We start from the raw sequence: 26,700 nt of genomic DNA, 5'->3' as shown, positions 1-26,700 counted from the left end.
CCCTCTCTCTCTCTCTCTCTCTCCTCTCTCCCCTCTCTCTGGAAATAAAATAAATGAACTTTCCAAACAAAGAAGTGATGACTGTATATTAGAAATAGAAATAAAAATTTGGAGACAATTGGCAGTCTCAGATACAAAGCCAAACTACAAGATATGAAAAATGAAACTGTGAAAGCCGATGTTGAAATCAGTGAGAAAAAAAGAATCACAACTTGCTCTGGCAGGCAGGATGGTGACCTTAAAACAGCAAAGTATCGTAAGTAGAGTGCATGAAATTTATTAACAAAAACATTCTCAATTCCACCTTGAAAATATTAAACTGTTTTTCTGACCTTGTGAGTTCTAGTGACTGAGAGGAGGGAGATTGAAGCAGTAACAGGATCTGTGGAGAGTACTGACATGTTATTCACACATTTGTGGAGAAGTGTGGACCTGAAGTTTTAAAAGGAAGGAGCTGGCACAGAGGAAAATAAAGGTAAACAGCCATGGTTGCAGTTCAAAAAATGCCAGTTCTAGAGATAAAAATTAGGAAAATGAGAGGGGGAAAAATGTCCACTTATAGCACTCATGGTAATGCCCAGGATAGGAGAAATAGGGAGGAAAGAGGCAGGGTTCACTGACTGAAAAATAAGCAAAACTCCCCCCCTCCTTTCTCTTATTTGTGCTTTCTTATCTTTTCTTCTGTCTTTATTTCCACAGCCCCTATAAAATATATTGTCATAAGCAAGCTAAACTTTTTTGAATTTGGATGAAAACTATGAATAAATATATTCTGACTATATAGTACCTAAAAGTAATACATAGGGTAATTATTATTTTTTTTTTATTGGCTGCACTTAAAAAAACAATCAGCTTATAGCTTATTCCCTGATGGTAACAGTAATGATGGAAAGATTTTAAATAGTGGGTGACATGATTTGGTTTGCACTTTAACGAGTTTTCTGTGGTGGCAGAGTAGAAATGTATGGCAAAGTTATCAAACCAAAAAGAAATGACACCAAAATGATCTTATAAAAGGTTCCAGTAGAGCCAACTAAATCAATTAGTATTCTTATGAGGTTTTGTGCAAATAACAGACCAAATTGAGACTAAATTTATTATTATTATTATTATTATTTTTGCAAATAAGTTAGTTTATGCCTTTCTTTGGTAAAAGAAGGAATGGAGAGAGAAAAAAGTTTCAGAAAAAAACTATTGTAGTATATTAATAAGTAGTGCATATGGTGCACTTATTGGTCGATTTTAGCTTTGTCTATATCTTTTTCTAGTTTTAAGTACCTATCTACTGTTTGGACAGAATCTTAACCTTTTCCCTGGCTTTATGTCTTAAGCAACTTTTCCTTAATGTTTTTTTAATTTTGATTTATTAAAGCTAAAACTGCTTTTTTTGAAATTAAAAAATACATAAAAAATAAAATACCTTAAAAAAAGAAATGATCAGTTATGAATGAATTGAGATAACACAAAAAAGGAATTACTCTGTCACGTGGGCTGGTAGGACAACATTATGAACACTACTTATTAATATACTACAAATATAGAGAAATCCAACTTTATTAAATTATAGACATCAAAGCACACACTTCATATTTCCTACTATATTCAGAAGAATCTAGAATTACTGACTATTTTGGCCAAAGCTACTGATTTTTTCCCAAAATGGTAGTGTTTTTATAAGTTACAGATTTGTGAACAGTGCTAAGGTTGGTTAACTTTTTACTATAATATGGAGACAACATGACAGAAACAATGCACTCATGAGAATTTGTTTTGTTACTCATTTCTTTTGAAGGAGCTTCAGTGCTATACTTTTAGAAATGTAGTACTTTACTATGTTCCATAAGATTTCGCATCAGAACACTTGAAAAGTCTTATTTCTGCTATTCAGTGACCTCCTGGCTATACACTAATAGATTTCCAATCCACTGAGAGCCAGACCTTCACAGACACTTTTCAAACTTTCAAATCTATGATTAAATGTGCCTTTACATCAAAAATCAATCTTTTTTTGAGGCATTCACAGAGTTTACTCTGCAGAGCAGAGAACACGCTCTCCTGGACTTTAAAATATCTGTCTTTTCCCCTTGAAGGGACTATTTACATAGGCAGAGCTGCAAAGGCCTACAAACACAAATTAATACCATGTTGGCTTAAGTATATGTTTCCATTTATTACAGGATATTTCTGAAGTACACAAAAATTTCATGTTATAAATGTAACAGTCATGAATTAATACATGTGCCTTTTTCCCTACTTTGTAAGCTAAACAGCACATAGTCTTCACTTTTAGAAATGCTCAAGTAATGTACAGGAGGTTTATGTTTTTCAAGTACTTGTAGCATTTCCATTAAGTAAATAATATTTTACTCTTGAGAAGTAACATAATAAAACAAAATATTATAGTAAATGTAGCTGGGATTTATTGAGTGTTTAATGTACAAGATATTTGGTCAATACAGATCATAGATTTTATTTAGTTATTTGTGGTTTTAATGGTTTCCTGTGTTGGCTAACTTTGCTTCTCCTAGTAAATATGTAAGTTTCCTGAGACCAGGGATCCCTCATATTTTGTTTACTTCACCTACCACACTTGCCATAGTGCTAGATATTAGTAGGTAATCCTCCACAAATAGTAACAATAGATTTATTTTTAAAGGTTTACTAATTTTTTTTGGGGGGGACACCCCTGACAGAGTCTCATCATGCTATGATCCCCACCAATAAGATTTTAATACTACAAGTAATTGGTTCTTTTTTTTAGAAATCTTGAGCCAGCAGGTGGCACAGCACTCGTATTGCATTCTGCAAAGCTGGACTCCTGTGGGAAGTTCCTGGGTTCCTACCCTGAGGCTTCCCTGGAGCCTCTAAGCACACATACATATGCTTGTGATACAGGCTAGCTGAGACAGGATTTGGATGGTGCCAGGAAGACCCTCATTTTGTTGGAAATGTCAGTCCCTATCACTCTTGGGTTTCTACTCTATGTTCCTGTTGAACATCTGTTGTTACTTTTGCATGCTGATAAATGATCTAAGTCTCTCTTTGGCTTCTGTCGTGCAAGCTTTTGTCTTTCTCTTCCTCTCATGGAAGAAATGTATAAATGCACTTAAAAATATTTGCAAGCGATTGCCCTATTCAATGTACTACATGGCACAGCAGATCAACAGTTCTACAGTCATTGATCTGATATCAAATCACTCACAGTTTTGTTTTGGTACAACTAGAATATTGAAGCAGTCAATGAAATCTTTTCATAAACTGTCCTAGATGTCATATGGACCTCTTGCAGGCTTTGTAATGTCCCTCTCTATTATATCAGCTTCTGTGGTGTCGTTCTGTTATTTCCTAAACTTTCATTTGTGCCACAACTTCTTTATTAAATATCTGGTCTGCATGTGGTTTCTCACCATGTCTTTGTGATGTCCCAATGTTTAATTATTTTGTTAATACACTAACAAACCATACAAGTAGACTTAAATTAATGAAAGAGGTCTGCACATGATCATAGATTACTTGGCAGAGGCTGGCACAACACAAGCCAAGGAGAGACTTAGATCATTTATCAACTTGCAAAAAAGTAGGCCTGGAAAACCACTGACAGATGTTCAGCAAGAACATAGAGTAGAAACCCAAGAGACAGTGATAGGGGCTGGCATTTCCAACAAAATGATTCAAAGTCACGAAACTCAACACAAACCTATCACCACATCTTCTGTCTCAAATCTTCCGTATTTCCCAGATGGGTGAATACTCACAATGTACCTTGTTACATAAGCCAACTTCATAATTTTTTTTTCTCAAAGCCACATTTAATTAGTCAGAATGTACTGTTGATTCTATTTTCTTTTTTTTTTACTTTATTTTTTCAGAGAGAGACAGGCACCCCAAAAGGTCTTTACCATGTGGTCTTCTCCCAGCCTCAGCCAGCCAGGAATATGGACATGCATGAGTGTGCAAGGTATGGGAAAATCTCAGTGCACAAACTAGGGACTTCCCCACATGGCTTCAACATTACAGAGCATTGCATTTCCTCTCTGCTACCACAGCTGGCCTCAACTTTCTGGATGTCTTTCAAATTGCTCTAATATTTTGTATCATTTGCATCCTGCACATATTCTAGCTACTGTTGACCTTTCCCTAATGTAATAAAAAGCCTCTTAATTCAGTCCCTCTTTCTAAGCTTGTTATATAGTTCCATTCACTTCCTTGACTCCACCATTATTTTCAAAACTCATGATCATGTTACACTTGGATAAACATTTTTCACAGATTCCACATAGCTTTCAAGAAAAAATCCAAATTTCCTAGTGAGACCTTTGCATCCCTTTACAATTTATTTTATGGTCCTTTACAATCTCCCTGCTCACCTCTGCCTGATCTGCATTGCCTGTCCCAGGGATCTCACACTTTGAACCCTTTATGTATTGGCCGTATTGCTGTCCCTGGCTGCTGTGACCATTCTTCCACTGCATCTCCTTTATCTGCATGACTTCTAGCTAAGAAAAATTCCTATTCAATTTCATGTTTCAACTCCTTTAGACTTGGTACCAACATCTAAAGGATACTCTGTTGCCATATCTTTTCATTCTTTCTGTCTAAAATAAAGTTGTAAAGCCTAAATTCCCAAGAAAAATTAGGTTTTCTTCTGTCTAAAATAAAACAACAAATCAACTGGGTATTGAAATTCATTAGGGTCAAGAAGAAACAGAAATGTGAAGTCTGCCATTTGGCAGTGTCAAAAGAAAGGGTAATTGTGAAACAGGGATGATGTTAATGCCATGGGTTAAATAGTGCTTTGTTTTCAGTCCAGTGGAATAAGTTTCAAACTAGAGTTAATAAAATAAGAGAATAAGAAGTCAAAATAGGTATATGGTATCTTATTGCTGCTGAAACAAATTACCACAAATTTAGGGGTTAAAGCAATACAATTTATTATCTTAACAGTTCTAAAGGCTAGAGTCCCATAAACGGCTAACTAAGTAGGGTTGTCTTTCTTTCTGCAAGCTCTACGGAAAATAATGTTTTGCTTCCCGTCCTGCTTGAGGTTGTTTAAATTGGTGTGTGTTTTCTCTCTATCTTCAATGCCTGTAATGGCTCTTTGCATGGACTCACTCTAACCCCAGCTCTACCCTCTTCTTCATTTAAAAGACACTTATAATTACATTGGACCCACCAAATTATCCAGGGTTATCTCTATTTTAAAAGTCAGTTGACTAGCAACTTTAATTTGACCTATAATTTTAATTCTTCTTTGTCATGTAACTTAAGATATTCATAGGTTCCTGAGATTGGAATGTAGACATCTTGGAGATCTTGGAGGTGGGACACTATTCTAGATGTCACAGTAGATAACATAAAATTTTCAAAGGAATCCAGGTGTGTACACAGCAAGTTCTTATATTAAGTCTGTAGGGTCTATAGGGAAAAATAAAACAAACAAACAAAAACCCTAGGTTTAAATCCTGGCTATCCTCTAGACCAGAAAAATTGTCAAAATTGGGAATTTCCTGATATTAAAAGTTTGGGAAATAGGATTTTTATCTGACAGGCTTATTGGGACATACTCTTCAAAAGAGTTTCTTAAATGCTAATTCTAGCATTTTTTTTGTCTCAGAGAATGCTAATTGTTACAAGTGGTAATTCTAGCATTATTTTTTTTGTCTCAGAGAATGCTAATTGTTATTATTTTTAAACTAAAAGAATTGTTCCCTTTAAATGGACCAAGAATTTAAGTTAGATGCCATCAGAATTACTTGCAGACAACAAACTAATCTAGAAAAATGTGTAGATCAGTGCTTCTAGAACTATGAAAGCTAATGCCCCCTGAATATATTCTAGCAGAGTTCACTGTATAATAAAGAAATAAATATATCTAGTGCTTTTTCTAGACAGCTGGAGTAGAAAGAAGATTTATGGAGATGGATGAGATCAGGAGAGTGGATAAGGGACAGCATCATGATAAAGCAGAGGCCAGATAATATCAGTTAGTGCTGTATCTTCCAAGACTAACAGTGCAGAGAGAGATGTTTGTTATAGGGCATGTGAACTTGCTGGAAATAGAAAGACAGAGAAAGAGAAAGCCCAAAAAAATCAGCCTCTCTCGCCCCCCCCCCCCCATGGGGCTGGTCATGCCCCAATTCCCTCGGGGCTGCCCACTCTGCATGCCCTTCTCCTCCGTTCTTCTCTCAGGATTTAGGGCACACATGCACATGTGCGTGGTATGAGTTTTAAGCTGCCGAGTCCAGGACTCGAACCGTCATCAACTGTGTGGGAGTCCAGTGACATAGCCATTATACCATTAAAGCAGCTTTTAAGAATCCTTGGCTCATCCATGGTGGTATATACTGCTAAAACGTTGTACTTTGCAAGCTAGGACCACTTGGGAGACCCTGGTTTATTCCCATTTCAACCTGGAGACCAGCACGCATGCACTGAAACCTGGTGTTTTGGGAGGCTGAAGCAGGAAGACCATGAGCTTTAAGCTGGCCTGGGCAACGTAGTAATAACCTTTCTTGAAAAAAAAAAAAATCCTGATTATAACAATTAAAAACTGTTGTCCGTGTTCAGTATTGTGCTATAAACTCCTCTTTATTAAATGTTAAATCCTAAAATATTTTATGCTGCGTATTTAAGATCCTAAAATTTTAGTAGAAGGTAATTCTATCAGTAGTCCTGTTTTGGCGGTGTCATAGGGGATGATGTGAATGGAGGCAATGTTTAGCTCTGAGCAAAGCAGTCAGATCTGTAATTGTGCACAGTTAGAGCAGACAACACCAAGTAGGGATACTGCGGGAGTGGCTCAGCAGAGTCAGGAGACAAATCTTTTTCTCTCCAAGTGTCTTGTACTAGAGGAAGAGGAAGGCATATGGGGATGATTTCTCACCTTACATATATCCTGTTAAAGACATTAGAGCTGTCAAGATAGCAGTTACTATTGTTCTGAATTATTCATGTGAGGAGGAGAAGGGTAATGACTACTTCCAGGTGATCTGAATTATTTGGGCATTAAGAAACACTTGAATATGATCTTCAGAGGAACCAAAGGAATACTTAAGAGGTCTTAGAGCACACAAAAGTATGAGGAAGCCTAGCTGCACAGGTGTGTGTTGTGGGGTACCTGCTTTGTGATACTGGAGTCACATGAGAGGCTTCAAAATCTTCATGAAAATGTATGTTATAAAAAATATTACACATGGATTTAAAATTTTTGCACCAAAATAAACTCATACTTTAATCCTAATTTGTATAAACTATTTAAAGTCTCATATGAGAAGGCCTGGGTTCATACTAAGCATACTATCAGCAAATGCATGTTTCTCGCAGACTAGGAGGGGAGGATCGCGGCATGGCAAGACTCTACTGGGTGTTCCTGTCTCTTTTTCTTTCATACATTAAAGAAATTTTTTTTTAAAGTACAAAAAGAATAAAAATATTATCTTAATTTTTCTGAAAGGAACGTTTTGATATATTAAAACAGGATAGGGGCCAGGAAGTTGTTTAGTGGTTAAGGTGCTGGACCCACTTGTGGCCAACTGTAGTTAGAGTCCTGGACCTGGTGATCTGAAACTAAGCTGAGCACACATGTGCATGTGTGCCCCAAAATCCTGAGAGGAGAATAGAGAAGAGGGCACTGTGGCATGGCCGTTCCCCCTAGGTGGTGCTTTCTCCCTGTCTTGGTCTCTCTGCTGAGTGCTCATATGCCCTGTAGCAAAAACCTCTTTCTCAAGAAAAAGAGAAATATCACAGAGATACCCTGTATCCTTTTCTCGGTTTTCTCTAATAACATTATGTGGAACTCTGGTATAATACCTCAACCAGAATTTTGACACTATCAAGATGGAAAAAATTTCCATCATTTTATGCATCCTTATGTTGTCTTTATATAGCCACACTCACTTCCATCCCACTGTCACGCCCTCCTTAACCCTTGGTGACCACCCGTGTTCTCCATTGCTGTAACTTGTCATTCGAAGAATGTAATATGAATTGAATAATACAGTATATAACCTCTTTGGATTGGATTTTGTCACTCAGCATAATTCTCTGGAGATTCATTCAGGTTATTTCATATCACAGTAGTTGATTTCATGTTATGAAAATACCATGAATAAAAAAAAAAAAAGAAAATACCATGAATCATTTAACTATTTTTACTTGAAGGACATCTGTGTTGTTTCACATTTTATGCCTGTTTTGGTGAACTAAGTTTTTATTTCTCTGTGATAGACTTCTTAGAGAGCAATCATTGGTTGTGTGGTAATTACCTGTTTCACTTTTTAAGTAAACAGCAAATTGTTTCCCAAAGTTATAACTTTTATTTTATATTCCCAAAAGGTAAGTAATTCAGTTTCTCTAAATCCCCCACCACATTCAGTGTTTCATAGCTCTATCTAAAAATATCTTCCAACATACATCTTCCAACTATGTATGCATAGTATATTTTATACATAAGTATATAAAATACGTGTGCGTCTAAATAGTTGAAGTTCTGATAGGTGGGCAGTGATACCTCATTTTGTCTTTCTTTAAGTCTGATAATATTGACCATCTTGTCAAGTGCTCATTTATCACCTGTATATCTCCTTCGGTGGTATGTCTTTTCATTTCCATTTTAAAATTGTGCATTGCTATTTTCTAACTGCCTTTTATCCTAATGTTGATAGTTCTACATGTATTCTAGATATTCAGGTATGTGGTTGACCAATATTTTCTCTCATACTATAGCTTGGATTTTGATTCTAATAGAATCCTTCTCAGGGCAATAGTTTCCAATTTTTTTTTTTCTTTTTGGAGAGGTTTTTGCTATAGGGCGCGTGCGCTCGCCAGACAGACAGAGAGACACATAAAGACAGAAAGCGAGAAATCACCCCCCCCGGGGGGGATGGTCACGCTGCAATCCCTTCTCCTTCATTCTCCTCTCGGGATCTTGGGCACGCACGCACAAGCGCCTGGCGTGAGTTCTAAGCCACCAGGTCCAGGACGCGAACCGCGGTCGACTACGTGGGAGTCCAGCGACATAGCCATTACGCTAACTGCTGGTTCCCAATAGTTTCCAATTTTGATGAAGTCCAGTTTTATCAATTTTTCATTTTATGGATGTTGTTTTTGGTGTCAAGTCTAAGAACTGTTTGCCTAATCCTATAAGCTAAATATTTTTTCATATTTTTTCACTTCCTCTCAAAAATTGGTTGTTGTTTTGTAATTTTATGTTTTGCATGATCCCTTTTGAGTTCATCTTCTATGTGGTGTCAAACAGGTCAAGGTTCATTTTTTGTCTAAGGATAGGCAATTCTCCCAGCACCATTTGTTCCAATTTTTTTTTTTCTTTTTGGAGAGGTTTTTGCTATAGGGCGCGTGCGCTCGCCAGACAGACAGAGAGACACATAAAGACAGAAAGCGAGAAATCACCCCCCCAGGGGGGATGGTCACGCTGCAATCCCTTCTCCTTCATTCTCCTCTCGGGATCTTGGGCACGCACGCACAAGCGCCTGGCGTGAGTTCTAAGCCACCAGGTCCAGGACGCGAACCGCGGTCGACTACGTGGGAGTCCAGCGACATAGCCATTACGCTAACTGCTGGTTCCCAATAGTTTCCAATTTTGATGAAGTCCAGTTTTATCAATTTTTCATTTTATGGATGTTGTTTTTGGTGTCAAGTCTAAGAACTGTTTGCCTAATCCTATAAGCTAAATATTTTTTCATATTTTTTCACTTCCTCTCAAAAATTGGTTGTTGTTTTGTAATTTTATGTTTTGCATGATCCCTTTTGAGTTCATCTTCTATGTGGTGTCAAACAGGTCAAGGTTCATTTTTTGTCTAAGGATAGGCAATTCTCCCAGCACCATTTGTTGAATAAGCTCTATTTCCTTCATTTACTTGTTTCTGTACTTTTGTCAAAAAAGAACTGAACATATTTATGTCCATCAGTTTCTGGGTCCTCTATCCTTTTCTATTGATCTATGTGTCTATCCTCCCACCAATATTAAAAAGTCTTATTTAAAGTCTTATTTAGTTTTCTCTTCCTTTCGTGGTCTTGTGTTTGCTTTCTATCTTATGTCCAGGTATTTCACATTTATTTAGCGGGGAGGATAGGACGAAGTACATCTATTCTATCTTCCTAGAAGTAGAAATCTTCAATGTGTCTTTTAGCTAGATTTACAGTAATGTTGTTACATAAAATAAATAATTTATCATGTATAATCTTATCCAACAAGCATCTATCATAGTACAATATTAGACAATATCTAGTAAATTAATATCATTAAAATATTTCTTATTTCCTGACTTCATATAGAGGTAGAGCATAGCTAGATGAGGGTTCAAGTACTTGTTCCTCCAACTATTGAAAGTGTACTCCACTCAGTGTTTCTGAAAGCTAGAAGTATATTAGAATCACTGAGGAGTTTTTTAGAAAAGTACTAAAGTCTGGGATTCAGTCTACATTGATTAAAAAAGAATATCTGGACATAAATCCTTTGAGCTAGTATTTCTAAAATTGTCATGTGGTTCTGATGGTCAGTCAGTTTGGGAACCACTGCTGTAAACCTCTGTAATATTGATTCCTTTTCTAGCAAATGAAGAGAACGATAAGATAACGGTGGGCTGGCCAGATAGCACCACAGTTAACCATTATATAATGGAGCCAGATCCACGTGATCAACTGTAATTTGAAGCCAGGACCCGGTGGCCTGAAAAATAAGCTGAGTGCATGGTATCTGCCCCAAACCCTGACAAGACAAAGAAATGAAGGAAAAATGATTGCAGCATGACCACATCCCCTTGATGAGTGCTCTCCCCCCACCTCTCTCTCTCATGAGTGCACAAGCTCTTCAGCAATAAAAGTTTTTTCTAAAAAAAAAAAAAAAAAGTAATGATATCTCTGTCACAACTTTCTGTAAATAATCTAAATGAAGTCAAATTCAGAGCACACTGCTAGCATTTTAATGTACAGGGAGTATAAATTATGTAACCATATTTGTAGTCTATCTACCCCACTTCTGAGGCCTGTCACAGTCAAGCCACAAGACCTTAAAATTTCAATTTCCTCATTTCTCAGTGGGAGGAAGTAGTAGTTGATGGAGTCAGTGCAAGGATGAAATTAGTGTATATAAAACAATAGCGTAGGCACATTTTTTCTCATTCATTCTTCCTGAAATGGCTCTGCAAAACACAAGTGTAATCATCCTTACCGTAATTTTCAGTTTCATTTGGAGCTTTAAATATTAGGAAGGGAGAAGACATCTTTTATTGATCCAGCCCTCTGGATGCAGCTGATAGTTATTTGAGCCATTCTATTCCCAAACACTGGTATAGTATGGCTTTCAGGGAAAGCGGTTGCAGAAATTTGTTTCATTTGGGAAAAAGTAAGCTTCTTTTTAAGTTTTCAGTTATTAAACTTTGCTTATTCTTTGACACTGCAAATCTTATTCTCTCTTTCCTAAGGTATTTTCCTTGTCCTAGGAGTTTCTGAGTTCAAAGGCCCAAAATGTTATTCTCAAGTCTCTCCTGACATTCTAGAATTGTTACATACTTAAAAGAAGCCCTGGAGTACTTGCAAAATTGGACTGTCTCCCCCAGATAAGAAGTCTTCTAGATTTCTAGGATGTATAATGAAGAGATTTTGGACATAACTTTTTCTTATCTGTCCTGTCTTTTAATCTAATGTTGTTTGTTTAGAATCCACACAAGGGGGTTATACTGTTGTATATATAAAGAGGACTACTGGGGATCTGAAAGGTGCAATGTGAACCCCAGAACTGCCTGGCGATAGACATATGTATATAATCACAACTCTTAGATTCACCATTTGTATTTAGTAAGCAAAATGATTGCCCATACTCTCACCAAGCTAAACAGCTGATTGTAGCAACTTAACCATTTTTGGAACTTGACAAAATTATTCTCTTTCTGATATTAAGCTGTAAAACATTACTTGAGCTGTTGTCTTTAGACCTCTTGTATGTTTAGTGGATAAAAAGTTTTCAACCTCCCAACATTACTGTAACTTAAGCTTTTACTTTTTAAATTAAAAAAAAATATTGCTGGAGGGCGTAAGCACTTGCCAGAGATAGACAGAGAGAGAGAGAGAGGAAGGACCTACAACTCCCAACAGGTAATACTCATACCACAAAACCTTCTCCACCATTTCTCCATTCTGTCAGGATTTAGGGCATGCTCACACTGGACATGTTTCTCAAGCTGCCAACTTCAGGACTCAAACCACAGAGTTGGCCATGTGGGATCTGGCTGCCTCAACTGGCAGGCCCCTGAACTCCCCATCAGTATGAGTTTTGTGTTAGGGACAAACCATATTCAAACCATAGCAATGTCCCCAGTAAACAACTACCTTTTCTATTCATAGGTATGATGAGAGTAACTATGTCATATTGTGAAAGTATGATAGTAAGATAACTTGTTTTAATAAGCTATTGCCAAGGATTTCAGGAAAGGAATATTTTGCTACAACAGCAATGAGTCACCTATAAATACAGCTTATATTTTCTGTATAGATTCTTTTAGTCAAGGTCTTGGTTTAATTTTGGACCAGCTTTTAAATGCTTTCTTACACGAGAACTATTTTTAACCAAGTCATGATATTCTTTTCATTCTCAGAAGTAGTTTGGTGCGAGTGGAGTTGAGGAGGCAGAAAATAGATGGATCTGATACTGACTAACAAAAGCGTGGAGCAGGAGGACAAAGACAGCTAGCATTTAGAGCAGTGATTTTGGGTTCTTGGATTTCTGTGGCCTTCTTTACCTTAAAAAAGTCTAAGCCTTTTTCTATTTCTTGAATCTAAACAGAAACAAAATGGGCTCTCAACTATTCCAATCTAAGCTAAGCTTCTATTTTCCTACTGGAAAGTACTATTAACTTTCCCCTGAGAAAGACAGGTTATGTAAGAGCCAAATAAATAAGACTCCATTTAAAGGACCCTAAGAGTGTATACAATGAACAAAAAAAAAAATCAATGCGAGCACCTTTGACAGCGGAAATTAGATGTCTCATAATGTTTTGCCAGCTTCATAGAGCATTGTATATTTTCAAGGTACCCTCTATGCCTTTGTGCTCCTTTATCTTCGTTTGCCTCTCTCGTTAAAAATACAATTTTGCCCTTTTGCTAACATTTCATGGGCTTAGGGACTTAATTTTAAGACCTGGCCACAAAGCCATGAATCAGTGGCACAGGCAATACTAACAGCGAATTAACCTGGAAGAATATGTGCTTTGGGGTTATTCAATAACACATTACCATTGATAATTTTTATTTTGAAGTTTGGCCTTCTCCTTTTGTGCCACATGGCATCTAGACAAAAATGAACAAAAGCTGCAGAAAATTGCCCTCAAGAAACGAATGCCTTGTGACGCTGCAGTATCGGTGACATTCTCATATCTAAATATATGGAAGTAAAATGTGAAATGCAGGTTTCAAGTTAGGAGAAGGAGATGGGAAAACAGTTTGCTAGTTATTTGCAATCAAGCATTTTCAGGGACTAAGGAAAATTACAGGAGTAAAGTCTCATTTATTAAACAGATAGACAAAGAAACACGCTATTTAATACAATATCTTACATACCAGATGTACTTGGCTAAACTCTGCATACTTCACCCTTAGAGTTGTTGTTATTTCTAAGGAAGGAGAATTTAAAATAATTTATTTCAGGCAATATTTATTTCTTATAAAGATGGTATGTCCTACAACAGCCTCAGAGGCCTCATTCTGCCCACTCATTTACAGCTCAATGCCCCGACCCTACCAGGGCATTCTTAATTTGCTCTGCTGTTTTCTTTTTGTATAATCTGACATAACCATGAAAACTACACTGTGTGTGTTTATTATTTATTGGCGAGCTTCTCCTGCTACAATATGAATCTAGGAGGGCAAAGGTCTCTGTTTTATTCATTGATACATCCCTAGAGTGTAATGTCTAACACAACATATTGAGTACATAATTGGATGAATGAAGGAAGAGTAAAATGGCACATATTATTCAGTATCTTTTCCAGCCTTATAGAAATTAACTCATGGGGCTCTGACTTAGTTTTTAGTGTTGACTCTGACATTTACTCTCTATGTTGGGTATCTGCCATAATTTACTCTTTCTGCCTTCATTTTACAAACATAAACACTATGGTTTGAAAGACATTGTCATTTCTTCCAGTGTCCAGGGTATTAAGTGATCAAACCAAAAGCAGACTGAAGACCGCACAGCATTATGGGTATATTTCTTTGTAGTGATGTAGGGAGTGAGTACTTCCAGTATTTATCCCACATGATCTAAAATAAAGAAAAAGGAAAAATAATAGAATACATCATTTTTCACTTGATTTATGGCTAGCAGAATCAAATATTAAAATGGTGATAAAAATATAAAATATAAACCCCACAGCTCTAGAGAGCTTGCATTTCGTCGCTAAAGTTTTGAAACTCAGTAAAGAGAAATGGCAAATTCTGTCTAGAAAATGATTCTTTGTGACATTTCAGTGCATTGTCAACTCTATAACCTCCATTTTTTGAACTGTTGCTGGAGGACAGATGCCTTTCCTGTGGGGGTTACACCTCTGTGAGCGGTTAAAAAAGGAAGGGCGAGCTTCCTGCACACGGCACCACTATTCACTGAAGAAGGTTATTTTCGTGCTAAATCATCTGCACAAAACCATATGGTTGGAAGAAAATAGACTGCTAGCCAATATGCAGCATCTCCAGAGGGCCTAGACTGGCATAAGATGCCTGCTGATTTGTTTGCTATTTAAATTAATGCCTTCTTTCCTTAGCTCATTTAAGTAAATTGTGATTTGGGGCAAGAATCCCATTTCAAAAGAATAGAATATAATGCCTTCAGACAAGGAATACTTTCCAGTTTATATACAAATATATAGATGTACGCATAATATATTGCATCGTTGGAAAACTGATGATACATTTTAACATAGAAAAGCATAGAAAAATATGTCATGACTTTCCTGATGGCCTAAAATTATATACACATACATATACATTCATATTTTATTGTAATTTGTGTTATCGTATGCTACTTGCTGACCATTATATACCTTTGCTACAGAAATAATGTAAAAAATACCTCTTGATCTGCCACAACACATATTACAGTCTGAATTGTGTTTTACTCATCCCTAAAATATTCATATATTTGGTTCAGTGTATTATGGAGCTGGATTCCACATGGTTTACTGCAGTTCAAATCCTGGCTCTGGCAGTTTGAAAAATTCACTGGACACATGTGTGTGCGTGCCTAAAATTCTGATGGGAAGCATTAGGCACTGTCTCTCTCTCTAGAGAGCACACATGTCCACAGATTATAAATTGTATCCCTAATGTTCTGTCCTTCAAAATGAAACTGTATGTATAGAGTCTTTAAATAGGTAATTAAATTAAAATGAAGTCATCGTGGTAGGCCTTAGCCCAATATGATTTGTGTCCTTATTAGAAGAAGAAAAGTGAACAGACACATTCGGAGGGAAGACCATAAGAAGACACATGGAGAACACAACCATTCACAACAAAGAGAGACGCCTAAAATAGATCCTTCCCTCATGGCCTTCAGAATACCAACCCGGCTGGCACCTTGACTTCAAGCCTCCAGAACTTTGAGAAAATGTATTTCCATACTTAAGTCATCTGGTCCGTGGTATTTCATTATGGCAGCTCCAGTAAACTAATACAACACATGAAAACACCCAAATTTCTGGACTTAGTTAATGAAAATAACCCCCAAATTGATGGAGGGCAGGTGATTTTTATTCCTATAAAAACAGAAATAATCGGAGAACATTACCTTTGTGGAAAAAAGTCTCCATTTAGGATAAAGTAAAATGTGATATTAAACATAATGATTTTCAGAGAAGTAATAATGATAATTACAAAATAATTAATGTTTGCAATGTAATTTTCCCAGCACCCTTTTGTTTAATGCTAAAAACCCTGTGGAGTAGATTTATCTATCTCATTCTGCGGGTTGACTGTCTGGCTCACTTAGCTAAACCGAACTCAGGTTGTCTAGCCTTCGATCCTATTCCATCACAAGGTCACTTCTGAGCTCTGATTTTTCAATTTGGGTTTAATCTCTTTAGTTAATTCCCATAATGAAGGGAGTCTGTTCTTCTTTCCATTATCTCCCTCTCTTCCTCCCGTTATCTCCCTCTCTTCCTCCCAGTAGTAAAGATAGAGATACTAATAATAGAAATACTGGTTCTTGGTGGTGTATTAGGTAAGTTCTTTTAACAGCCAATAATTTTAAATTATTATTTTGTTCTTTGATGACAATTAATTCAGATCCTTAAAACTCTAAAGTCATTCAGCCTATGGGCTTGCAACCTGTGTCTTAAAATCAAACCATAACATATGTTATTCACTATTTTAGAGTTTCCAAGATATAATACTCAATTACCTAAGCAGAATCCTGTTATTTGCAGCATGATCATTGCTACATTTATTGTTATGGGATTAAGACTGATTCACCTCCATTTTTGTTATTTTCTATATTGTGTAATGAGAATCGATGTTTAGGACAAGGGAATTGTAACTTTTCTAACATTGAAAAGTCAATAGCATCTAGAATGCTTTATTTACAAGTCAAGAAAATGGACATATATGTTTTCATTACATTTTAGAACAAAAGTGTTGAAATAAATGGCACATCATGTTCTTATGTTGAATTTGTATCTTACATTTCTTTCTTTCTTTTTTTTTTTTTTTTTTTGATTGCCAAGGGGTGGAAGGAAGAGAGAAGAAGACATTCAGAAACCATCCACCAATGGGATTGTGGTCATTCTGCAATCCTTTTTCCTCCATTTCCCCATCCCATCTGGATTTTGGGAACACATGCACAATACCAGACTTGTTTCTCAAGCCCCTGGGGCCAGAATTTGAACACAAGGGATCCAGTTCCATATGCACAGCACTGAACCACTGAGCTACCAACTTGGTTCAGCTTTCCTTTTTATTTTCAGTACAATTTGGTATATAGATGTGATTTCCTAATCCTTTGCAATCACACATTATATCTGATTCATCTTTCCAACCTCTAGCTTGTTAGTAGTAGGTGCTCAATAAATATTTCATTCATGAGTGAGTTAACTAAGGCAAGCACAAGTTTTTTTATGTATCAGTTATTGAAAATATGAATGAAATGAGAACAAATCGCTAAGCACTTATTTTGTATCAAAGCAAACTTGTGCATCAAAATAAGAGGACTTATACCTCAGATTTTAAACAAGTGAAGTACTAACAACAGATGGCAAAGTCCTTTCATCTGTGTTAGACAGATTTTTTTTTTTATATTATGAATGGCATTTATCAAATTCTATGGCGTGAAAAAGGGTTTCGTTCTTAAATGTCTGCATTTGGTATCTGGCTTAAGAAACCAAAGTCCATTAGTCTAGCTTATTTATGTCATCACCTCAGCACATTGGACTCCCCTGGGATATTTGGAAAGTAATCCTTCTCCCCTGCTGTTTCAATTAACACTCTAGAACACTCATTATTTTCAGTAGAAACTATCTTTGAGACCGTAACACCCTTCAGCTGGAAATATGTTTTCTGACTGTTCAGAGGGAAAAGGCCTAGGGTTTTTATTAAGCGACTCACATGGGGATGAAAATTACAAGTGGTGGTAGACCTTGGCCAAGACGTTCAGAGAAAGTGATCACCAAGTCCCTCCTGCTGCTTAGCAAAATAACCAAGTCCATACCTTAGGGCATTGCTGAGGTTAAAAAGCTAGAAAGAAAATTCCGTAAGCTCTCCAAATGAGAGGGCCTTTGTTTCCTAAACCACCTGCCTCATCAGCTGAGGTTTCAGGACCTTCTTTCTCTGCCTACTCTTGAGCTGAGAAAGTAATAACAGTTCCTCACACTTTTCGCTTTCTACTTTGTGGTGCCCATCATAAGCCAGCGAGGTTAACTGAACCCCTTTTGATGGACACCCTGTGCTGCCATGCCGTATGTCAGTGTCAAAGAACAGGGGAACATATCTCTGCCTGGGAAAATCTCCAAACAGGAGGAAACCCAGAGAAGATGTTCACTCCTACATAGGCAAATTCTTTTATGGGACTGTACAGAAAAAGACACAAAAATCGGTAGGAATAAGTCCTGCCAAGAACATTTTCTTCTGCTTTGAGTATACTGGAATGAGAAAGACACACAGGATAAAATAAGGATCCTCAGCTCACACAAACTGGCTTTATTTTTAGGAAGCCCTCCACATGAATTTGAAAACACATGCCATTTACTGAAAGGTGACCTTATTAAGAAAATTAGCAACTACATGCTGTAGAGGCATGAAATGTATGATAAAATGGTTCTAAAAATATTCCAGTGCAGCCCTCAGTTTTTCAGAAACTACTTGATTCATGTAGGTGAAATCCAGGTTTATGCAAATCTCATCTCCTTTTCAGTAAACTACTGTCTTAATATAGAGTTGTAGGAATTCTCATCAAAATATTTTATTTTTCATTCAAGGGTTCTTTTTGGTTTTGTTCTGTTTTTTTGTTTTTGTTTTTTTCTATTTTCTGCAATCTTATTCTATTGTTGAAAGTGCAGTGTTTTGATAAACGGATAAAGACAATGTGTAGCAGCTCACTGGGAGAGGGAAGCCAATTTCTGGAACCATTTGTGATAACTTTAATCTCTCCTAATATCTTATAATAGAAATACTGGTTCTTGGTGGTGTATTAGGTAAGTTCTTTTAACAGCCAATAATTTTAAATTATTATTTTGTTCTTTGATGACAATTAATTCAGATCCTTAAAACTCTAAAGTCATTCAGCCTATGGGCTTGCAACCTGTGTCTTAAAATCAAACCATAACATATGTTATTCACTATTTTAGAGTTTCCAAGATATAATACTCAATTACCTAAGCAGAATCCTGTTATTTGCAGCATGATCATTGCTACATTTATTGTTATGGGATTAAGACTGATTCACCTCCATTTTTGTTATTTTCTATATTGTGTAATGAGAATCGATGTTTAGGACAAGGGAATTGTAACTTTTCTAACATTGAAAAGTCAATAGCATCTAGAATGCTTTATTTACAAGTCAAGAAAATGGACATATATGTTTTCATTACATTTTAGAACAAAAGTGTTGAAATAAATGGCACATCATGTTCTTATGTTGAATTTGTATCTTACATTTCTTTCTTTCTTTTTTTTTTTTTTTTTTGATTGCCAAGGGGTGGAAGGAAGAGAGAAGAAGACATTCAGAAACCATCCACCAATGGGATTGTGGTCATTCTGCAATCCTTTTTCCTCCATTTCCCCATCCCATCTGGATTTTGGGAACACATGCACAATACCAGACTTGTTTCTCAAGCCCCTGGGGCCAGAATTTGAACACAAGGGATCCAGTTCCATATGCACAGCACTGAACCACTGAGCTACCAACTTGGTTCAGCTTTCCTTTTTATTTTCAGTACAATTTGGTATATAGATGTGATTTCCTAATCCTTTGCAATCACACATTATATCTGATTCATCTTTCCAACCTCTAGCTTGTTAGTAGTAGGTGCTCAATAAATATTTCATTCATGAGTGAGTTAACTAAGGCAAGCACAAGTTTTTTTATGTATCAGTTATTGAAAATATGAATGAAATGAGAACAAATCGCTAAGCACTTATTTTGTATCAAAGCAAACTTGTGCATCAAAATAAGAGGACTTATACCTCAGATTTTAAACAAGTGAAGTACTAACAACAGATGGCAAAGTCCTTTCATCTGTGTTAGACAGATTTTTTTTTTTATATTATGAATGGCATTTATCAAATTCTATGGCGTGAAAAAGGGTTTCGTTCTTAAATGTCTGCATTTGGTATCTGGCTTAAGAAACCAAAGTCCATTAGTCTAGCTTATTTATGTCATCACCTCAGCACATTGGACTCCCCTGGGATATTTGGAAAGTAATCCTTCTCCCCTGCTGTTTCAATTAACACTCTAGAACACTCATTATTTTCAGTAGAAACTATCTTTGAGACCGTAACACCCTTCAGCTGGAAATATGTTTTCTGACTGTTCAGAGGGAAAAGGCCTAGGGTTTTTATTAAGCGACTCACATGGGGATGAAAATTACAAGTGGTGGTAGACCTTGGCCAAGACGTTCAGAGAAAGTGATCACCAAGTCCCTCCTGCTGCTTAGCAAAATAACCAAGTCCATACCTTAGGGCATTGCTGAGGTTAAAAAGCTAGAAAGAAAATTCCGTAAGCTCTCCAAATGAGAGGGCCTTTGTTTCCTAAACCACCTGCCTCATCAGCTGAGGTTTCAGGACCTTCTTTCTCTGCCTACTCTTGAGCTGAGAAAGTAATAACAGTTCCTCACACTTTTCGCTTTCTACTTTGTGGTGCCCATCATAAGCCAGCGAGGTTAACTGAACCCCTTTTGATGGACACCCTGTGCTGCCATGCCGTATGTCAGTGTCAAAGAACAGGGGAACATATCTCTGCCTGGGAAAATCTCCAAACAGGAGGAAACCCAGAGAAGATGTTCACTCCTACATAGGCAAATTCTTTTATGGGACTGTACAGAAAAAGACACAAAAATCGGTAGGAATAAGTCCTGCCAAGAACATTTTCTTCTGCTTTGAGTATACTGGAATGAGAAAGACACACAGGATAAAATAAGGATCCTCAGCTCACACAAACTGGCTTTATTTTTAGGAAGCCCTCCACATGAATTTGAAAACACATGCCATTTACTGAAAGGTGACCTTATTAAGAAAATTAGCAACTACATGCTGTAGAGGCATGAAATGTATGATAAAATGGTTCTAAAAATATTCCAGTGCAGCCCTCAGTTTTTCAGAAACTACTTGATTCATGTAGGTGAAATCCAGGTTTATGCAAATCTCATCTCCTTTTCAGTAAACTACTGTCTTAATATAGAGTTGTAGGAATTCTCATCAAAATATTTTATTTTTCATTCAAGGGTTCTTTTTGGTTTTGTTCTGTTTTTTTGTTTTTGTTTTTTTCTATTTTCTGCAATCTTATTCTATTGTTGAAAGTGCAGTGTTTTGATAAACGGATAAAGACAATGTGTAGCAGCTCACTGGGAGAGGGAAGCCAATTTCTGGAACCATTTGTGATAACTTTAATCTCTCCTAATATCTTTTCCTTTGCAATGTTCTTTATGATCGATAAAATTTCTCCATGTTCCTGAGATTGATTGGTTTCATCACAGGCAAGAAATTTATTCTACCAAAGTTCATTGACTGCTATCCCCAACACAATTTATGCTGTCTCTCCTTCCTCCCCCTCTCTCTTGTTCATAAAACATTTTAGGGAAAAGAGAGAAAAAAAAAAAAAAAAACTAGACTGAGAATAATCCAGACTTATGACAGGTAATTCCTTCACAGATGTTGAATTCTAAAAAGTAAGAATGAGATTTTAGCTACATAAAAACAAATACCTTTTATATAAGTGAAAAGTCAATACCTAAATTGTGGCACCTATGGAGCATCAACTAATTTACATATACTGTTAAAAATTATTATTAGCTACTTACACATTTACAGAACTCTGTTTTAATGAAGAAGAACTCTTAAGCTTTTGTCTTTTCTATGGGGAATTATCAGAGGTTAGAATAGCAATGGCTTTTTTACTGACAAGGTGTTTCTTCTTAGTATTCTACAAGAATATTTCCTGGGACATTTTCTCTTGAAATATTCAGCTACAACAACAAAGGGAGCTGAGGATCAGAGCAGATTTTGGAGCAGTCGTTTGTGAAGAAGGGAGTCAGTGGTAATTTGATTAGGACATCAGAATAGCTAATACTGATGAAAAAGAAGCCCTTGAAGGTACCAAAAATGAAAAGAAAACAATATGTCCTATAGTTAATATTAATGGATTTTTTTACTTTGAAGACAAGGTTGACTAACTTTATAAAGTACAACCCATTATCTTTTTTAAAACATATAACATAAATTTGAAATATTTTAGGATATTTTATGCAGTTCTAGACTTAGGCACCGACTTCAGCGCTATTAATATATGAAGTTCATTGTATTTTCTTCTAAAAGAAAGGAATATTTTATTTTCTGAATTGTTTTTCTGTATCAGTGAGGTTAGGTTCAAAGGGTGGAATAATGTACATGTATACATGCCTAGACCATTAGATATTTCTTTCTGATCTCAGGTAGGGAGCTATCTGGAATCATTTGGTAACTCCACAAATACGGATTTGGTATTTTTTTCAGAATTTAGGGATCCACAAAGTGGAGAAAAGTGTGGCCCTTGACTGCTAAGTTTTGAATATCCTTGCCAAAATTCAGGTTGAGGTTTACTCCCAGAGTGGCACTACCGGGAGATGAATATTTATTTGAAGGTGTTCGGGTCACGAGGGCTCCACCTTTTTTCCGTAGACTGATGCCATTCCCATGGTGCTGAGTTCTTACCCTTGTGGCAGTGATTTGTCACCCTGAGCGCAGGTTGCTATGAAGTAGCCTACTGTGTTTCATCAGTTTTTACAAATGGCCACTTGCCTTTCTCTGCCATATTGTGGCGTAGCATGTAGCCTTCACCATAAGTGAGCAGAAGTCAGGCAACGTGCCTTTGGACTTTCTAGCCTTGGGTATTAACCCAAGGAGGTTAAGGCAGAAGCTATGGTCTATGTGCATATCCTTATTGTTGGACAAAATACATCCAAAATCACTAGAGATTAAAAAATATGGAAGTAAGGAATTAAAAATTAATTATTGAAAACTTATCAAAAGTGTCACTGAGGTTGTAGCTCTTGAAATGAGACTTAACATTTGGGGGAAAGTGAAATGAAATAAACTGAAGGAATCAGAGCAGAGTAACATCAACAAAAGCCTAGAGGAATGATAAGGTAGGCATGGTTCTTGAGAGCGAATACTCCTGTCTGACTAGAAAATAAGAGTGTGAGAAAATGAAAACAGAAAATTAGGGACCAGCAGTTGGTGTAATGGCTATGTCGCTGGACTCCCACATAGTCGACCATGGTTCGAGTCCCAGACCCGGTAGCTTAAACTCACGCCAGGCACGTGTGCGTGCATGCCCAAGATCCTGAGAGGAGAATGGAGGAGAAGGGATTGTGGCGTGGCCAACCCCTCTGGGGGGTGATTTCTCACTTTCTATCTCTCTGTCTCTCTCTGTCTGTCTGGCGAGCACATGCACCCTATAGCAAAAACCTCTCCAAAAAATAAAAAAATTAAAAAAAAAACTTGATAAAAATTATCCATGTTCTTAAATGCAAGCTGACAAATTTGGACTTTATTATCAAGCAATGAAGAGAATGGGAATGATTATACATTGCATATATGCTGTACCCTCTCAAAGCAGTTATTCACATATGCTATATCTTTTAATTTCCCCATCAGCCCCAGTAAGAAGGCATTTTCCACATGTCTGTAAATGGGATTTAAGTGGTTTTTGTTTCAAAGCTCTTTCCTCCACATGACTTCTTTGTTGTCATGAGTGACTTCGAGAACCTCATTGAAACTATGGTACTTCTTTCAAAAAAAAAAAAATGCTTAAGTTCACTTATATGCAAAGCCTTTCAAGATATTCATTAATTCCTATCTTCGTTCCTTGTTAAAAACTCTTGCTCTGCCCCAAAATTATCTCATAGTAAAGAAATAAATTTCCTTCTAATTCCATGATAAAGTAATTGAACATGAGAATATATCAGAGAACATTAAAGAAGTAGTTCAATAAGGTAATTATTTTATCTTATATCAATAAGAAAGCAAAAAGGTGAATTAAATGTCTAAAACAATATAATAATTTCACCACACATTTGTAAGGTTTTTTTTAAAATAAAAATAACAGATTGGTGAAAATTTGAACCACTCACTGTGATTTAAATTCCAAAAATAAAAACAACAGATTGGTCTAAATTTGAACCACTCACTGTGATTTAAATTCCTTTACTGTTCTACTAGCTTTCACTGTGTTTTTCTTAATTTTGTTATCTAATTTTCCTAAAAAAAAAGAAAATGTTTATTTCTTCTATGAGATAGAGAGAAACAGACACACACACTCCCACCATGAAAGTCACACCACAATCCACTCCTGGGATCATGGGCATGCATGTATCTAACATATACAGGAAGGCCTCAGGATGTGAACCTGGGACCCTTCCACTTGCATTGAATATCAGAGTGGGTTGCATTACTGTTATGCCACTGACTGGCCTCAAATGTCCTCCCTTTTTAAGTAACTCAAGTATTTTACTAACTTAATATCTTTTCATTCAAATATGATCATTTTCATCTCTTAGGGATGATTATATTTCAGTTGCTTGAAGGTCAAGGTCTTAGAAATCAAAATGACTAAATCTGATTGCAAAATATATACTTTTAACTATGGATACTGGGACACATTACACCTAGTTTAAGACCATTAAACATTTGTCAGGTTCTTACTCTATAAAATGGAGATAATATCTTTCCTTAAAATTTATTCTATGTTTAAGGGAATCAAGAAGGAAAAAAATAGAAGCAAAACACTTAAGGGGCACAAAATTAGAAAATGATCTGTTGATGAAAACATTTATGATAATATCATGTAAGTATAATATCGTGTATGTATATCATGTATGTATAATATTGTGTATGATGATAATATGCTGGGAAAATTCATTTTACAAGCTGTAATGATATACAGAGATTGAATGTATAAAAACATAAATTATTTTTAAAAATCCTCTAAATAACAAAAGTAGTATAAGATCCTTTACTATTCATCAACCATTCTTTGAAACTTAGTTGGCATAACAACATTAATTTTGCAAAATACGGAAATAAGTTTAAAAGGCAAATATACAAATCTATTGGGTTGTCAGAAAAGTCATGATGTATTTTTTTAATGCAAAAATGTATGATGACTTTTCCAACAATCCAATATAAATGTTACAGTACAGTGAAAGAGATGGAATAAATAAGTGATAGAATAAAGGCATCTATGAGACATTAGAAAAACATAGATGAAAATACCTATTTAATGACCACAGTAAGCTATATAGCATCATCTATGTGTTACCTTATAGTATATTCATTCTACTCAGCTTTTCACACCTAAAGTCAGACATGTATTCAGAGAATGTATATACCAGCTGAACTTGCTATTGAAAGTATTTAGATTATTTAAGAAATTTTGTGCTTTTGACTAAAACATTGCTGATTTTCTTTAAGGCTTTTTTTTTCTGGTTTTAAGGATTTTTGCCCTATCTTGAGCTGATGATAGGTCCATGTACCTACTATTTTAACAGAATCCTAACCTGTTTCCTGGCTTTAAGTTTTAAGCAAAGTTCCTTAGCATTTCTTTGATTTATTAAAGTTAAAACTGCTTTCCTTGAAATTATAAAAAAATACCTATTGAATGACCATAGTAAGTTATATAGCATCAACTAGGTGCTACCTTTTAGTACATTCATTCTACTCAGAGTTTCATGCCTAAAGTCAGATATGTATTCACAGATATGTACATACCAGCTGAACTTGCTATTGAAAGTAGCTAGATTATTTAAGAAATTTTCTGAATCAATAAAATGTGGGAGGAAAAGAAATGGAAAACAAGTGTAGACACATGAGACAGTGTGGGAGGAGGGTGGGAAATGGCAGAGGATCAGAAATAGAGGTTATATATACATATATATGAAACCAGAAATGGAAAATTATTGATGATAACATGTATGATTAAGCTTGATTAAGCCACTATACAGTATATTCTGGATGGGAAATCACATTTTGTATGCTGTGATGATGCTCAGGGAATGAATGTAAATTAATTAATTAAAAAGAATGTTTCAGAAGAGAATTACAGGGTACTTTTAACTAGAAAAAAAATAAAATTAAAAAATTTCATGAATCAATAAAACGTGGGGGGAAAAAAGGAATGATGGAAAGCAACTGTAGGCACCTGATACAATGTGGGAGGAGGGTGGGAAAAAGCAGAGGGTGAGAAATAGGGGTAAAATATAAACAAACATATATTTGAAACTAGAAATGGAATATAATTAATGACAACATGTATGATTAAGCCACTATGCAGTATATTCTGGATTGGAAATCACATTCTGTTTGCTGTGATGATGCTCAGGGAATGAATGTAAATTAATTAATTAAAAAAATGCTTCAGAAGAAAATTACAGTGCACTTATAACTAGATTACAGCTTTGGTCCATAATTTTAGTTTAAGGTATTTTGTGGAGCAACAAAATGTAGAAAAAAATTTAGTATGGAACAGAGAGAGGGGAAAGGAGAAGAAAAAACAAGTAAAAGTATGCTTAATCAACAAAAAAAAGTAAAAAGCTATTTGCTGAGAAGTTATATCTTTGGCTTGACTGACATGCATAGTATTTCTGCTGGAAAAAGAAATGTTGTACACTGTAAAGATGTGATTAAATGTAAATAAATTAATTTTTAAAAAAGTCATGTAATTTCCTCTATTGGTTCTTCCTTATTAGGGGGATGAGGAGAGACCAAAAAGTTCTGGCTGTTTCCCTAGGTCTTCACTACTATGTTTATGTATTCTCTATCTTGTCAATAAAGCTTTTGCTCAATTTAAAAAAAAAAAAGAAGAAGAAGAAGAAGCAAGGAATGATTCTTGGAGTGGTGCAGTGAAGAGATCACATCTGAGTAGAAACGTCCAGGAAGGGTTTTCTAGGTTAACCTGGCTTCTTACTAAAGTGATTTTCAATGTGAGCAGCATTGTGCCGTTCTCACATCACA

The 26,700-nt window shown here is 36.0% G+C and overlaps 1 long non-coding RNA gene across 1 annotated transcript; it reads left to right on the top strand.

Annotated features, from left to right (window-relative positions):
• The first annotated feature begins 84 nt into the window (after positions 1–84).
• On the top strand, positions 85–15,910 carry LOC102471489 (uncharacterized). Its single transcript, XR_333733.1, has 4 exons — positions 85–256; positions 347–475; positions 3,870–3,958; positions 15,446–15,910. It is a non-coding gene; the product is annotated as an uncharacterized LOC102471489 (long non-coding RNA).
• Positions 15,911–26,700: the final 10,790 nt, after the last annotated feature.

Source organism: Tupaia chinensis, unplaced genomic scaffold (assembly GCF_000334495.1).
Source record: "Tupaia chinensis unplaced genomic scaffold, TupChi_1.0 Scaffold000085_1, whole genome shotgun sequence".
NCBI classification, from domain to species: domain Eukaryota; kingdom Metazoa; phylum Chordata; class Mammalia; order Scandentia; family Tupaiidae; genus Tupaia; species Tupaia belangeri.
Note: the sequence above shows the minus strand (reverse complement) of the source record. Positions and strands in the feature narration are given on the sequence as shown.